General features: G+C 44.9%; 1 protein-coding gene across 4 annotated transcripts in view; it reads left to right on the top strand.

Moving 5' to 3' along the window:
* Window positions 1-9898: 9898 nt before the first annotated feature.
* COL8A1 (collagen type VIII alpha 1 chain) overlaps window positions 9899-15879 on the top strand; it is a 191313-nt gene continuing 185332 nt past the window's right edge. For 2 of the 4 annotated variants that reach the window (XM_075542423.1, XM_075542422.1), the window contains exons 1-2: window positions 9901-10048; window positions 15004-15104. The gene's annotated coding sequence lies outside the window, so the exon portion shown is untranslated. Of the gene's footprint in view, window positions 10049-15003; window positions 15105-15879 lie in introns of all 4 variants that reach the window. The other 2 variants (XM_075542424.1, XM_075542421.1) reach the window with 1 other exon arrangement.

Below are 15879 nucleotides of genomic sequence, written 5' to 3'. Positions count from 1 at the left end.
GGAAGTCCATGTCTTAACAATGTTCTTAAAAATGTATGCCTTAGATCTTGCTGGTGGAGGTATGCTGATGCTGGGACCACTTGATTCAATATGATGTAGTAAAAACTGAAACCTCTAATAAATCACCACCCCTGTGAGCAACACCCGACTTAATTTCTTTCTGACTTGTATAAAATTATGGCAATCGCTTTAATCCAACACATAAACAAAAACTCATATGGAAGCAACAAACACATTTTTAACACGCATATTATTTCTTACTCCAAAGAACTCTTTGTCTAGAACTGTGTCTGTGATTTATTTATATTACTGAATAACTCCACCCAGTGAGCACAGATGACTACAAAAAGGCAGCATTTACATAGTCTAATGATTTCCATTCATGAAGGATGGGTGTGTATGCCAAGAAGTTTGACAATTCCTTGTTGGAAATTGACTTAATGAGTTGGTGACAAATGAAGTGTGGGCATGGCCAATCCCATCATAACCCAGACATTTATAGTCTCTTCTCTAGACAATCAAGACGCGTATTCTACCTTACCAAAAGGTTTTGAAGCCAACATGCAATTCATGAGCAAACTTCCACAAGTTACACTTGTTAAAAGAGTCCCATGACATAAATAGAAACCAGAAGCAGGACCACTACAGTGGCAATGTGATTGCTATGGAGAATAGTCCACATCTGAAGCCTCTTGTATTTTGAAGCTTGACAAACAATGATGAACAAGGACCAGAAACAACTAGCTTCTGCTACTGAACTGATGAGTTCTTCTAGATCTCCACAGCATTATCCTATTAATGTAGGCTATCTCCGGTCCGACTTTGAACTGATATTGGCTTTCTCTATCACCCAATACATGGTCCCTTAGATAGTTTTTACTGATGGAAGGTGAAACAGGATTTGATATCCTCATTGGTTCTTTCTAAATCAGATATCATAAAGAAGAGATTTGGAAAATGGAGGATTTTATAAAGATTAGTCAAGAAAGACTGATGCCACACAAGGGAAAACTTATCATCTGTTGCTGTTAGGTACCATCGAATCAGTCCTGTGCCTTTCGTACAATTGTTTCTGGGCCTGAGGCCATTGTTGCAGCCACTGTTCAATCCGTCTCATGGAGGGCCTTTTTCTTTTCCATTGCCCCTCTACTTTACCAATCATGACGTCCTTGTCCAGGGACTGGTCTCTGCTGATGATGTATCCAAAGCACAGAAGACAAAGTCATGTGATCCTTCTTCTAAGATAGATCTGTTTGTTCTTTTACCAACTCAGAGTACTTTCAATATTTCTCTCTAGCACCACAATTCAAATGCATTGATCCTTCTTGGGTCTTCCTTATTCAATGTCCAACTTTCATGCATATGATGCAACTGAAAATATCAAGGTGTGCTTTGCTTTTAAATACTCTAAACAAGTTTTGTGCAGCAGATTTACCTAACTCAATGCATCTTTCGATCTCTTGACTGAGACTTTCATGAGCATGGATTGTGGATCCAAATAAGACAAAATCCTGGACAATTTTCAACCTTTTCATGTTCATCATGATGTTACCTATTAGTCCAGTGGTGAAGATTTGGGTCTTCTTTACACTGAATGGTAATCCATACTGAAAGCGTCAATCCTTGATCTTCGTCAGCCAGTGCTCCAAGTCCTCCTCACTTTCAGCAATCATATTGTGTCACCTGTATATCTTAGGGTGTTTATAAGTCTTCCTCCAATCTTGATGCCACTTTTTTCTTTATGTAAGTCATATATATTGAACAAATCTGCTAAGATGATGCAGGAAAGAGATGAAAATTGAAGCTAAATGGAAACAATCTGCAATTGGCCAATAAACCACAAAAACATCTATCTCCACAACCCCGAGCCTAAAAGAATGAGATGGTGCCCAGCTACCACTACTAAATCCTTTGAAAGGGATCATATTAGAATGTCTTGAATAAAGTGGGAGAAAAATATGGAATAAAACTCAGAATCATAAAGGAGACCAGGCTAACTGGTCAGATGGAGGCTGGAGAACCCAAGACAATAGCACTGAGTCACCCTTCAGTTCTGGAACTGAAAGCCCCACCCACCTCCCACTTCCATCACTCAATTTTCAGCCAAACAATAGACAGGCCTTTAAGTAAATGGCAACATTAGGGAGGCATGCACACCTTAAGCCAATCAACCATTTAAGATGAAAAGGGCCGTATTTACCCAAGGATAAAATTCAAAAGTGTTGGGAAAAGAGGAATGGAAACAGGAAGGACCGGGGGAAAGTAGGATACACGGTGTCACACAATGGAGGGTATTGACACCAATGAGATGAAACAAAGTGTGTATGAATTATTGAATGTAAACCTGGTGGTCTTCTCTGTAAATGTTCAACCAATTCACAATTAAAAAAATACTTTAAGGAAAAATGCAGCTGTGCTACAGAAGATTTTTCAGTGGCTGATTGTTCAAATATAGATTCACTAGGTCTTTCTTCTAAGTGGTCTCTGAGGTAGTAACCACGTGGAGGTTAGCAACCAAACCCTTTAACTCTGTCCCCCACCTAGGGGCTACAAAGTGAACTGTATTTCTGTAATGTTCTGGAAGATGTGTATCTCCCCCCTCCTTCTGAGTGAGAAAAAAAAAATCCCTGCACGATATTCACCCACCTCTACTGCACTGCCTCCGTGAGAGAATCCCTATAATAAAGTGTGGTAAAGTATAGAAGGAATGGGGGTGACAAGGCTTAACGTGCAAGTAGAATCTGCTCGTAGTAACCACCACACTATCACGTTGGAGTACGACTTCCCAAGCCTGTCATAGCGCCCAGGTACCACTGGATGTTGGATGGCCTTCACGGGTCTGTTACACTGAGCATCCAGCTACTGGCAGGCAGCAGGCATCTGAAAGGTGGAAAGAACTTTCAAGAGTGTCTGGTTAAATGTCCTTATTTTACAAAAACGGACATTGAATCCAAAAAGGATAAAATATCTGCCCCAGTTTTCAAAAGCTGTTAGTTAGTTAGTGGCCGAGCTGGAACTAAACCCCGACGTTTCCCGACTCCGTCCAGGGCTCTTGATGAAGCCAGTGGGAGGTGTGTGGCAGTCGTCCGTGGGGTCACCTGCGTCAGTCCGCCTCGGCCATCCGGGCCAACGGGAAACCAGTGACTCACAAAACCCAGCGTTCCCTTGGCATGCAGGAGAGGTGTGCCTTTCTTCTGTGCTGAAAGTGTCTGAATTTTTTGTAAATAAAACGCTATTTTAAATGCCCGCGGAGAGCTGGCAATGTTACGTGAGCCACAGGCCAAGGTCATACATACTTGGTGATGCTCAGCGCAGGATTAAACTGACTGACTGATGAGCCATTTGCTAGGTGGCTAGCAAACGTTTTTACATCCATAGTTCAAATGGCCGGAATCACTTCAAGGGCGCACACGTGCTTGGGACTGTGCCTCGACCCCAAATCACAATCGTTTGTGTTTTGAAGGTTGGAGAAGTGGCAGGAAGATTCAGGAGTTGAAATGTGCCCAGTATAAAACACATACAAAATAATGGAAGGTTAGCTCTTTTGAAAACATAGATGTGGGTAGATGGCTTTTACCGCCAGATTCCCTTGTTGGATATTTCAGAAACCACTGAAAATTCAAAAGTCTCATCCATCACGCATATCACCTGCCATCAAGTTGATTCCGATTCATAAGGACCCTCTGGACAGAGTCAAATTGCCCTTGTGGGTTTCTGAGACTCTAACTCTATAAAGGACTCAAAAGCCTCATCTTTCTCCTCTGGAGCAGAGCTGCTGGGCATGGCGTGGGCAACTCAACGCGTCACCCACGACACCAACCAGGGATCCTTACAGGATTGCAAGTGTAGAAGCAACCAGGCTCCTCTGACAGTTTGAGCTGATAACATTGTTCTTATCAATGCCATCTGCCCTCCTATTTCCACCCTGGGAGAGTCCTCCTGTCTGATTTTTTCTTCTCCTGGCTACTGCTGGAACGGTAGACACACCCCAAACTAGAACCACCAGTTTCTGCCCCTTTACACGCCTCTAATAATCTCCTCGATTTCTTGGGGCCGGCATGACCCTGGACATGGCAACCCCACTGTTTTATAAAGCCTATTCACGGCAAAGTGTAATCTTGACAATACGTCATGTTTATCACTTCATTCTACTATTCAGAATTCCTCACCGACTCCCTGTGGCCTAGAGAACACAATCTCAACTCCTGATGTGGCATTTAAGGCCTTCCAGAGGCTGATTCCTCCTCTCCTTCCTTGTCTTCAGTCTGCTTTTTCTGTAACATGGACCCTCCCCTTCAGACATGCGGGTCACCTCTCTGTCCCGTGAACAGTACTGTGCTCATAGTTGGGTTCTGCCCACACATTCTCTCTCTTACTTGGAATATGCTCCTGGCCTTCAGTCATATATCCAAGTACCACACTCCATGGCCTAGTTTACATGCCACTCACTGAAGTTTCTTTACTATACAATGAATGGAATTTTTTTTACATCATTTTATTGGGGGCTCCTACAGCTCTTATAACATCAATTATAATATCAATTGTATCAAGCATATTTGTATATATGCTGCCACCATCATTTTCTAAACATTTGCTTTCTATTTGAGCCTTTGGTATCAGCTCCCCTTTTTTCCCTCATCCTCTCCTCCCACCCTCACGACACCTTGATAAATTATAAATTATTATGATTTTCATAGCTCACATGGACAGCTGTCTCCCTTTACCCACATTTCTGCTGTTCATCTGCGGGCGGGGGGAGGACAAAGAGGAGGGTGTGGGGGTGGGTTGGGGGGTGGATTATGCATCCAATGAACAGAATTTCATATGAATCTTTATCTTCCCCCTTGAAACCAGATCTACATTCCTATCTTCCTCTGCTTTGAATGCCTCTTACTGCCTGGCATCCATGATCAAAATATATTTATTGTTATCAGTTCTAAATAAGTAAAATTAAATCTGCACCGTACATCCCAAGCTCCTGAAAATAAGGTAACCATCTGCACTGTTGTGATCAGGTGCCACCCAGTCACTTCTGATCTCTGGCGATCCTGTGCCAACAGAACAAAATAGTTCTGATTCTGCACCATCCTCAGGACTCCTGGTGGTATTACAGGCACTCTGTCAATCATCTGTACCTCTTCTTATATATACCCAATGGAAAACTCAGCACAACTAATATGTCATTAGACTCCTTTATCGTCAGTACAAATCTGTCACCTTCAGATTGTAGAAAGGCCAGGCTGAGTTGGCAAGAGATCATATTCCTAGATACCTGACCTGCTATTTAAACCTGCTACTGAACCAGACTCAGGCAAGTATGAAATGGAGAAATTAACTAAGCATTAGCCCCAGCTGAGGCAAAGTGAAAGGACCTCTTTCTTTATGCTGGACAGCTAGGTATATTTGAAAGGAGAGGATGAAGGGTGAAAAGGAAGAAAAATATAGCCATCAATGCTTTCCTTCGTGTACTTAACTTGTCTCCTCCATTTCTATTTTTCCCAACTATGTGATGCAACTGGAATGTTTGGGAGGCAATAATTCAGGATTCAGAAGTTGATTTGTTGAAATCCGAAAAGCCCACGAATGAACATGCTCTATCACCACCTTCTAATGGGCCTCTGCTGGGTTTGCTCGCATCGTACTCTTTCGCTAAGTTAAAAAGTGCCTGACGTAGTGCCCAGCCTGAAAAATCATATTTGATATCAGAGTTCAACCGCAGAACAAGAATGCACTCCAGCAACATGGTTTTTTTTTTCATTTCGTAGACTTTGCTTCATGAGTTTGGCCTACATCCTCAAAAGACAAATATACTATTTGGAAAGAAGAGAATTGAGTTACGGAGAGTAAGGAAAGAATAAAACCAAATATCAAATAAACAGGTAAAAAATGGTGTTAGAAGTTTTTGTTTCTCAGCATTCATTAATTATTTTATTAATTTATGCAACTGCTAGCCATTCTCTATGTTTCAATGCTTAATTGTTGTTGTTGTTGGCGCAGTCTGCCCTGATCCATAGCAGCCATATGTAAACAGGATGAAACGCTGCCCGGTCCTTTGCCATCCTCGCAGTTGCCACTAGTCTGAGCCCATCTTTGTAACCACTGTGTCAGTCCATGCCATCTAAGGTCTTTCTCTTTTCTTGCTGCCCTGCTACTTTACCAAGCATGATGGCCTTTTCTGGGAACTGATCTCTCTGGAGAGCATGTCCAAAGTATATGAGATGAAGTCTAGGTATCCTTGCTTCAAAGGAGCATTCAAGTTGTACTTCTTCCAAGACAGAGTTGGTGTTTTGGTTTTGGAGAGGGGGAAGTACAATCTTCTTGGCCTTAGTGCTCCGTGGCATCATTTATTTAATCAGTCCAGCTAACTGTCTTTATTGAACATTTATTTTCTGCTATCTAGAAAACCACTAGTTATAACTTCCCATACAAGCTGATTAGGGAAATAGTTTCTTACTATTGGTATAACCACAATACCACAAAGAGGATGGACTTAACAAACAGAAAATCCCTGACAGTTCAGGAGGTTACAACTTTTCAGGGTGCTGCTTTCAAGGGAAGACTTCAGGACCAGGTCTTGTCTCTTTTTAGTTCCTGCTTCTTAGAGATCTCCACATGGCCAGGCAGCTAACTTCCTCCATGTGTGCTTGATTCCCCCTTGCTGCATCTGCTGCTTTTCTATCTCCAAAAGGATTCGTTAAGAACCAGTCTGCACTGATATGGTCGCTTGAAAACAGCAACAAAAAGCTATCCCAAATGAGATTACCTATTTTAGGGAGACAAAACTCAACCCATGACAGGGGAATGTCGATGAAAGATTACTAATATTTAGATAAGTAAGTAAATGTGACAAAACAGTGTGAATAACATTTGAAGAGTCATTTTATGTCCAATTTGGGTTTATGTTCATGATCTTTGAATTTTTTCATTCATCAGTCTTCCTTCAAACACTAAAAGTAGCTCACTGCCATTGAGTCCATTCCAACTCAAAGTGACCCCATAGGATGGGTCAGAACTGTCCCTGTGGGTTTCGGAGACTGGAATGTTGACCAAAATAGAAGCCCTTATTTTTCTCTAGTGGGAGGGGGACTGGTAATTTTGAATTCTAACCTTGTGGTTAGCATCCTGATGTATGCATGGCCTGCTACACCACCAAGGGTTCTGTTTTGTTGACTCTACAATTGAAAATAAGATGGGCAGCAAAACAAAAGCAATGGCTACGAATATTATTATCCAAATGGCACAGTTGAACACTGTCTTGTTGGATCTCTTTAAAATGCTTTTGACGCCTTCAGACATTATCTAGGCCAGTGATTCTCAATAGGTGGGAGGAAGGCAATTGGGCCTCCAAAGTTTTTGGAAGCATTTGGTTAAGTCTAGAGATACTTTTAATGATCATCTTTGGGACTGAAGGAGCTGGTGATATTCACTTGCATCTAGTGAGTAGAGACCAATGATGCTCTTCAATATTCTACAAAACACAGAACAGCCCCTCCACAGCAAAGAATTCTCAGGTCCAAAATCTACAGTGCACAAGGTGAGAAATCCCACTATCTACCATGGTTCTTTGTTCTCTTGGAGCCTGCTCTAATTCAAAGGCATCAGGAGCTATGTTGAGATGAGGCTATGTCTGCTATTGGCAGCAGCTCAATGCATAGACTACAAAAGCTTCGAAAGCTCTGTGTAGCCCACTCCCACCCCTCTGGTAGCTTAAGCTCCAAGCTTAAACCCTTTGGGGAGTGTCTTTTTTTTTTAAAGCTGGACAATGTGGATCATGAGGTTGTGGTGAGCATTAAATAAGGTTTATATACAACAAATTGTGTATTAGTCTTGGTATTTAAGAGAAACAAATCCACAGAAACTCATGTATGAGAGTTTTATATAAAGGTTAAATTGCATCAAGAAAACATCCCAACCCAGTGTTACCCAAGTCCACAAGTCCAACATTAACCCATATGTACAACACCAATCCACAAAGTCCTCCTCCATCTCACAAAACGGACGCAATGATGCTGACTGCAGGAGGAAAGCCGAGTCAGTAATTGTGTAAGCATCTCAATGCTGGCAGGAGTCTCCACAGGCCTGCTCCAGCACCCAGGGCTGCATCAGGGTAGGTCCATGTGGCTTCTCCTCAGGGATGTCTTGGAGGAAGTGAGCCTTGCCAGCTAAAGCAGGGAACTGGCTAAGGCAGCTGCACCCTGATCTGTCTGACCACTGGAAAGCAAGAGACCGGAAACTAGAAGGGCGAGGCTCACCGAGTCATTTATCTCTCCGCCCTCCAATTAGCCCCACATATGTTTACTGGCCAGGTTGGCACAATAAACTACCTCAAACAGAAACACCCAAACCCTGTCACAAAAGTCGACTCACAGCAGCTATCTAAGACAAAGTAGAATTGCTCCTGAGGTTTTGTGTACAAGACCATACATCTTTAAGGGAGCACACCAGCCTCATTTTTATCTGGTAAACTAACTTCAAAGGGGTTTCACACATTCCCTGGAAAAATGAAATGCAAAACTAATGAATGTTTTCCCCGTGAATTTTTGAAACTCCCTCAACACACACACACACACACATTTTTAAGAATATATCTAGCTTTTCACTGGCATTAAATATTAAAATATTAGTACCCTATCCTTTCTCAGCCTTTGGCTAGTTACCACTCAGCAGTTTGAAATGCCAGTACTCTTATTCTTTTCCGGAGCCACACCCACCCAGGCCCTGCCCTTCCTCCCCCCTAGGGGTCCTCACTTTGAATTTCAGGTTCTCTCTTTTAAAATACTTCTTAATTCCTTTGATGGCAAAAATCAAGATGGGGCTGGAAAGTGAGTCACCACTAGGCAGCGAGAAGAGCTTGTTTTTATTTCTCTTAATGTATTTCTTAGGAATTTCAGTCTGATCTCTAACCTTTCTTCCAGTTTAAGACCCACTGCGAGGGGGCTGTGGCATCAAAATCCTTGACGTATATTTAGGAATCAGAGGTGTTCCTTTGTTTTCCAATACTGAAAAATAACCAACTGAAGGGCTGAGCGCGCTGAAACCCTACGTTACATAAGCAGATGCTGGCCGACCTCGGCTGCCCCTGGGGCTCCTGCCTCCTGGAGCCCTGGGCACCTGATCCTCCCCAAGTGTGGTGGCGCCAGGGGCCCCCGGCGCTGCGCTACCTGCAGCCGCAGGGGGGCGGCACGGGGATGCGCGGGTCTGGCCCCCGTCGCGGCGGGCCTCAGTGCCCTGCGGGCTGCCACTCGGACCTCAGGCTCGCCACCCGGGGCCATGCTAGCAACCCCTCCCGGTTTAGGTTGTGTTCCTTGTTTTTTTAATTCCAGACAGCTGTTTCCAAGTCACAGCAAACACCTTTGGTACTGCAGCCCCGGGCCCCCGCTCCTCCTGTCAAAAGGCCTGCGAACAACTGAAATGATCCACTTCGTGCCCTCCCGTCCCCGTCCTGTGCCTGTGTGTCTCTGTGTCCCATGCCGTTTCTCGCCCACTTTTCCCCCGCCAGGGGTCTAGATCTTTCTCCGCTCTCTTCCTTCCCACCCGCCTCCTCCCCCCACCCCAACTGCCCCATCCCCTCCATCCCAATGACCACTGCTTCCTAGGCTCTGACCGGCCTCCAGTCCCGGTCAACCGCCCCCCCTCCCGACCTCACCCCCTTTCTTTCCCTCCCCACTCTTTCCTCACCTCCCCCTTCCTTGCCTCTTTCCCAGTCTCTCCCTTCCCCCTCCCTTCTGTCCCCCTTCTTCCCTTTCCTTCCTTCGCCTTCCCTACCCTTCCCTCTCCCCCCACCTCCATTTCCTTCCCTCCCCTCCGCTCCCGCCTCCCTCCCCGCCGGCTCCCAGCGCAGCCGTCTCCGCCCCTCCCCAGAGGAGGTAGGCCAGCTCCTCCCGGGGGCTGCCCACCGCCTCTCCCTCTCTGCCCACCTACTATGCGGAGCAGCTCCGCCCACCTGCACATAAAAGCCAAGTGCGTGGTACCCGCCGCCGACCAGAGCACTCCGCCGGTCCTCCCCTGCGGGCGCCCCAGCCTCTGGACGAAGTCCTGCATGCTCAAGGTAAGGTACCACCGGCAGGCACCGACCCAGAGGGGTAGCTGCCCGGGAAGGAGGCAGGTCTGGGCTCCGCGCTGTTTGCTCTGCGCTGACTTTTATGGATGCTCGCTCAGCCGCTTCCTTTGACTACTAACTGGTTTGAAAACAAAATTCTGTCCGAACGGTAAAATCCAAGCTCCTTTTGGCCAGAAGCAGTAGCAGAAAATATGGCAACACGCTATTCTTTTTTTAAACTTCTCCTCCACTCTTCCCCCCACTGTCCCCAGGTGCTGACTGTTGTGGAAGTTAAAAATGGTTTTTTTTTGGGGGGGGGTGCTTTGCTAATGTGTTTCATTGTAAATAGTTCACAGGTCAGTAAGGGCAAAAGGAAAACTTGGTCGCATTTGTCAAAACTGAACTTTGAAAGAACACAAATAGCTTCCTAAAAATAGCACAATCAAAAGATCTGCTGGCAATGTTGTGATGTCTTTCAACCACCCCCCCTAACTGCCCCCACCCCCACCCACAAGTCAGCTCAGTGAGTCCTTTAGAAAAATGTCTTTCCAGGTTTAAGCGTGTGGAAAAAACAGTGAGGACGGGACCCTTTGCATAGGAGCGATCATCAGGTAGAGAGGAGAGAATAGGTCCAGTGACAAGTTGGAGCCAGGATGTGCCGAGTTATCTTTTCAAGACGTCCGAAAGGAGCATTGTGTTGGAACTAAGAAAGTGTGTAAAACAACTTCATGAATTTCTATCCACACACCTAAACATTAAAGCGTTTCAATATGTCTCACAGCAAGAAAAAAATGCAGGCCAGATTATACAGTACTCCTGTGTACCCCAGCCGGCTGCTGTAAGGAGCACTCAGCTAGAAAGGCTTTGGGAGTTGCAACTCTGCCCGCCACCCCTTTCTCTTCTTTTAGCAAATTAAACCTATAGGCCTGCCTTCTCATAGAGGGAGATCCAGCGATTACCCTCCCATCTTTGACAACGACCCAAGGTCTAGTTTCTTATGTCTGAGACCCAGGAATGAGCCTTGTGCACCTGTGAGAGGAAAAACACCCTGCACAGTTAGTTCTGAAAAAACAGACACTTAGTCCATGAAATCTGGCATCAAATTCTGTGGGTTGTGTGGAATGAAGCTCTCTCATGTGGGAGAAAAGCCCTCTTCAAATGCTTCCTCTCCAGGGGATTGAACAAGACCTCCTAGAGAAGGCCAACCGAAGCTGCCAGTCAGGAGACTAAGCCACTCTTTCAGCCCTTTAGGGTCTTAAGGCAGGAAGGGGAACGGTGCACTCTTTTAAAAAAATGTGTTCACATGGTTTCGCAGGAAAAGGAAAAACTCACAGAAGCAGTCAAAACATCTTACCTCCTCGAAAAACTCGGGTCATTAGAATTGAACTGAGCGTCTCCCTAACCATCTCTGTCTTTTGCATCTCACAGTCTGGAGGGGATTCGCTGCTATCTTTCTGGGGAAAGAGCTGGGAGCCAAAATTCCTGTCAGGTGAAATTTTGCTTCATTGAAAAAAAAAATTCAATTAAAAAAATATATATATATAAAGAAGTGCAGCTTCCTCTATGATGGCTGTTTCTTTCAGATAATATGTGACCAGAACATATTAAAATATCTTTCATCTGGTCCCACAGCGTAGACTGTTTAGTTCATATCTGATGTAAGTGGGTAATCAGCCATGACAGGAACATAGGTGTGAGACAGCCAAGTGTCTGGTGTGTACAGAATCATTCTTCTCTGATGGTAGTGCCTGACCCACCGTATCACCAGGATGAACATACACTGGTTCAGTCACCAGATTCCCTAGAGAGAAGTTATCTTTTTTGGGGGGAGGGGAGGTGGGGAGCTCCGAGTGTAAAAGAGCTCCCTGGTATTCCTAAATTTGTGAAATAAGATGTCTTCTCTAGCAAGCTGCTTCCGCCTCTCCAGGCAGTTACACCAGCTACAAAGTGTTCAACAGTGACCGCCAACCAGCTAAATAATTGGATGAGATCATAAATTTGTCATGATCTAATTCTCGTAGGGGTCTTTACCAGCCACTAATGTTTTCCCTTAGGGCACATATCAGAGAAGATGACACTTCCCTTAGTTTTTAAAAGAGAATCAATAGTGGAGAAATACCGCGATGTTTTCCCCAGCCCTTTTGCACAGGGTGTGGAAATCTGGCGCCAGTCTCTCTATGCTCCTACATAGACACCTTTGGATTGGGCTTATGGGCATGCCTGAGCTTTCGCAGCATAAAGCTTTCAATGGCTCTCAGGTATTTAAGAAGACAGGAGAGGGGCTGCTGTTCCCCAGGGACTCTGGTAGGGCACTCGGTTCTTATTGATGCCCTGCTCTCTGAGGGAAAACACGCATTTTCTACTGCAATCACAATCACAAAGTGACATTCTCCCTAGGATCACAAAGTCTGTCCCCATTTTATTGTCATCTGTGACAGAATCATTGGGAGAGGAGGATGGGGATTTGGTGGGGCCTGTCCAGGGAAGTTAGGGGGAAATCACAGCAGTACCCTAGGGGAGAAGAAAGACTAGGCTCTCTGGAGCAGAAACAGCTCATTGAACTCATGGATGTGCAGAAAAAGGAGAAGGCGAAGAAGAGGAAATGAAAAATCCATTTCTTCTCTATTGTTCAAATCAGAGTATCAGTAGTATTAAGTTGAAATCCATCCCTGCTGCCCTCGCCTTCAACAGAAGCCTGAGAAGACAGGCTGGCTTCAAGTCTGCCCCCACATGAAACCCACAGGATTGGAGCCGTTCTCATGTGGAAAGCTGTCTTGTGGGTACAAAATCCTCAGAACATAGGTCTTAACTAATGGTCGTTCGTGTCAACCAAACAAGTCCTAACTCTTTCCAAGGATGCAATGCCAGGTGACTGTGCCTGTTAGAAGCAGTCAGTCACTGCTTATCACGGGTCACCCACCTGGCTTTAACAACTTCCAGCATCCCTGAGACCCAGCCACTTTGAGCCCTCTGAAAACCAGGTCTGTCATCCTCCCGGCACTCCCTTTCTCTCAACCCTAGTTCTCAAACCTTCTGCTCGGGTTCCTCATCCCGTTTGTGTCTGCGCTCTACCATAGGGTTTCCACCGGCTTCCTGTCTGGGCACATGAAGCACCAGGTCTTTCATCTGCGGCCCTTCTGGGTGGATTGCCACCTCCAAACTTTCAGCTTGCTGCTAAGCCTATTAATGATTGGCATCACTTCCAGGGAGTGGGTGGAGGGGAAAGCTCTTTGTCTTCCACCAATGCCCCTTGGACCTGATTCATGTAGGGTACAAAGTGAAGTGGAGATGTGGGGCCAGAGTGCCGTCTTAAGGACAGGTGCTGCTGTACCATCTGAGAGAAAGCAAGACCAAAGGAGGATGTTCCTGGGAATTTAGAGACAGGTTCAGGTCAGCACTAGGTGCAAAGGAGCCCTTACTAATCTGGGAATAAGTTCAGGATCTGTCGCAAGTAAGGGCAACATGTTAGGATTGAATGAAAGCGGTCTTTCCATCAACTGGTACTCATAACATCAGTTTAAACCGACCAGGCCAGATTGCAGCTCTGTTAAACTTCCCCATTTCCAGCGAGTTGAGCAGCGAGGGAACCACATTTCAGCACCAACAGCCAGCGGCTCCACCATCAGTTTCATAATTGTTTGCTGCTGGAAGAAGGAGGCTCCATTATAACCTCTCCTCAAGCAAGTAGATTTGAAGTGAGGGTGTTAAACGGAGTCACACAAGGTCGGAATGTAGGGAAATGTATATGCAGATCCACGAAGCCATAAAAATGGCATCAAACACAGCTAAAAGTGAATAAAATGAACACATTCCCCACAAAACCAGTCGTGGGGTAGTCAGTTTGAAAGATAAGAAGTTCTGACTCCTTATCTGTAGTTCAGAGACAAAAGTAACTCCCAGGTATTATAGCTGATTATATAATATATTGAAGCCCTCTTGATGGGTCACCTTAAGGCGCCTCTCTTGAATTGGGGGCTAAATTCCATTGTCCATCTTGGGAAACAAAAGCATCCTTTCTCTCCCATGGCACAAACTTCCCAGTGTTTGCCGATACAGTCACAGCCCCTCTGTGCAGCCCCCGCCCCACCCCCTGCTCTTTTTTTTCAATGGGGAAAAATCTTACTCTTTACCCTTCTTATAAGATCAGGTTTCCCGAGTGCCACTCAGATTGCCGCTTTTCTCATTACCAAAGGCTGCCTCGTATTTCTCTTAAGTAGGATGTACATTTTCACTTCATCAAATTAAATGGTTTCACATTTTTCTAACCCTTAATACGTAAACCTAAAATAAAGGTAATTTAAAATTGTTCCCTGGCCTACAAGGGACTCTGGAAGTGAGGTTTTTATGCACTTTCAATTACCTAGACCCAATTCTAACTTCTTGGGAATTTGAAGAAGGAAAAACAAACAAACAAACAAACAAAACACAGAGAAAGACAAAATGCAAAGGCCAGAAAGGCTCGTAGAGTTAATTTTAACTTAAAGTTAATTTAACAAATACGGAAGGGCCAGAGCTGTTACAGTGTTGGCCCAGGTCACCCAGAATTGCGGCTGGAGTTTAGGGAGCCAAACTCCCCGGTCAGTACTCACTCTTGAACAACCACAAAGTGTCTGCCCAGACGGTGTGAACCTCAGATGCCTCAGACTGTATGGTGCATTCTGTAGGACCTAACATAAGAAGATGGCATGGGTTGAGAGTTGTCAAAAGCCAAAGCCCAGTAGAGGTTTGATGTGACAGCTATCCTTGTATTACAGGATGTGTATGGAATAGAGAGACAGTGTGAAGTCACCAATCTTCACCATCACAAGACCACTGTCTGGTTTTCTCCACGCCACGACATTCCCAGTAAATCTGGGTTGAATAGGTGAATGATTGGGGGAATGAGAAGGAAGTTAAGATTAGTTACACATTTTTCTTAAGTCCTTCAACATAAATAAATCCCTATAAGGAACTGATGTCCCTAGGTGGTGCGAATGAGTCAGCACTAGACTACTGACTAAAAGGAAGACAGCCAAGCCACCCAGAAGCATCGCAGAAGAAAGGCCTGGCAATCTGCTTCTGAAAGGTCAGTGCCTTAACAACACTACGGAATGCAATTTGTATTCTGCACACGTGGTGTCCACCTTGAATCGGCATGAACTCAATGGCAAGTGGTTTGATTTTTACTCGTTTATTTTATTATTAGTCTAAAATAAACCCATTGCCAAGTTAATTCTAACTCCTAGCAATTGTGTAGGTCAGAGTAGAAGTACTCCATAAGGTTGCATCTTCATGAAAGTAGACTGCAAAATCGTTTGCCCTTGAAGCAGCTGGTGGGTTTGAACCACTGATCTTTTGATTAGCCAGCACTTTCACCATTGTGCCACCAACACTAAACTCACGGCCACTGAGTCAATGCTGACTCACAGCAACCCTTGTAGGACCGGGTAGAACTGCCCTGTGGGTTTCCGAGACTGTAATTGTTGACAGGAGTAGAAAGTCTCATGTGTCTGCTTTGGAGCAGCTGGTGGTTTCAAGTTCCAGCTGAAAGCATAACCAATGCCATCAGGCCTCCACTGTGCCTCTAAGACCCCCTTTTTAATATATTACCTACATAGATAATGTGTGTGTGTGGATGTCTAGAGAGAGAGAGCGCGCGATTGTACAGTGTAGCGATATGTATGTATGTATATATGCTCCCTAGTGATGCTATGGCTAATTGCTCGGCCGTGAACTGAAATGTTAGTGGTTCCAGCCCACCAGTAGGCTCTGTGTGTGTCTAATTGCTGTTTTAAGGAATCTTGGGGAACTTTTAGGGAGGCTCATAGTGGCACCAGCAGTTCAAACTGAAGAGTAAGTGG

Source organism: Tenrec ecaudatus, chromosome 2, assembly GCF_050624435.1.
Source record: "Tenrec ecaudatus isolate mTenEca1 chromosome 2, mTenEca1.hap1, whole genome shotgun sequence".
Taxonomy (NCBI): domain Eukaryota; kingdom Metazoa; phylum Chordata; class Mammalia; order Afrosoricida; family Tenrecidae; genus Tenrec; species Tenrec ecaudatus.
This window is presented reverse-complemented; position numbering and strand designations above follow the sequence as displayed.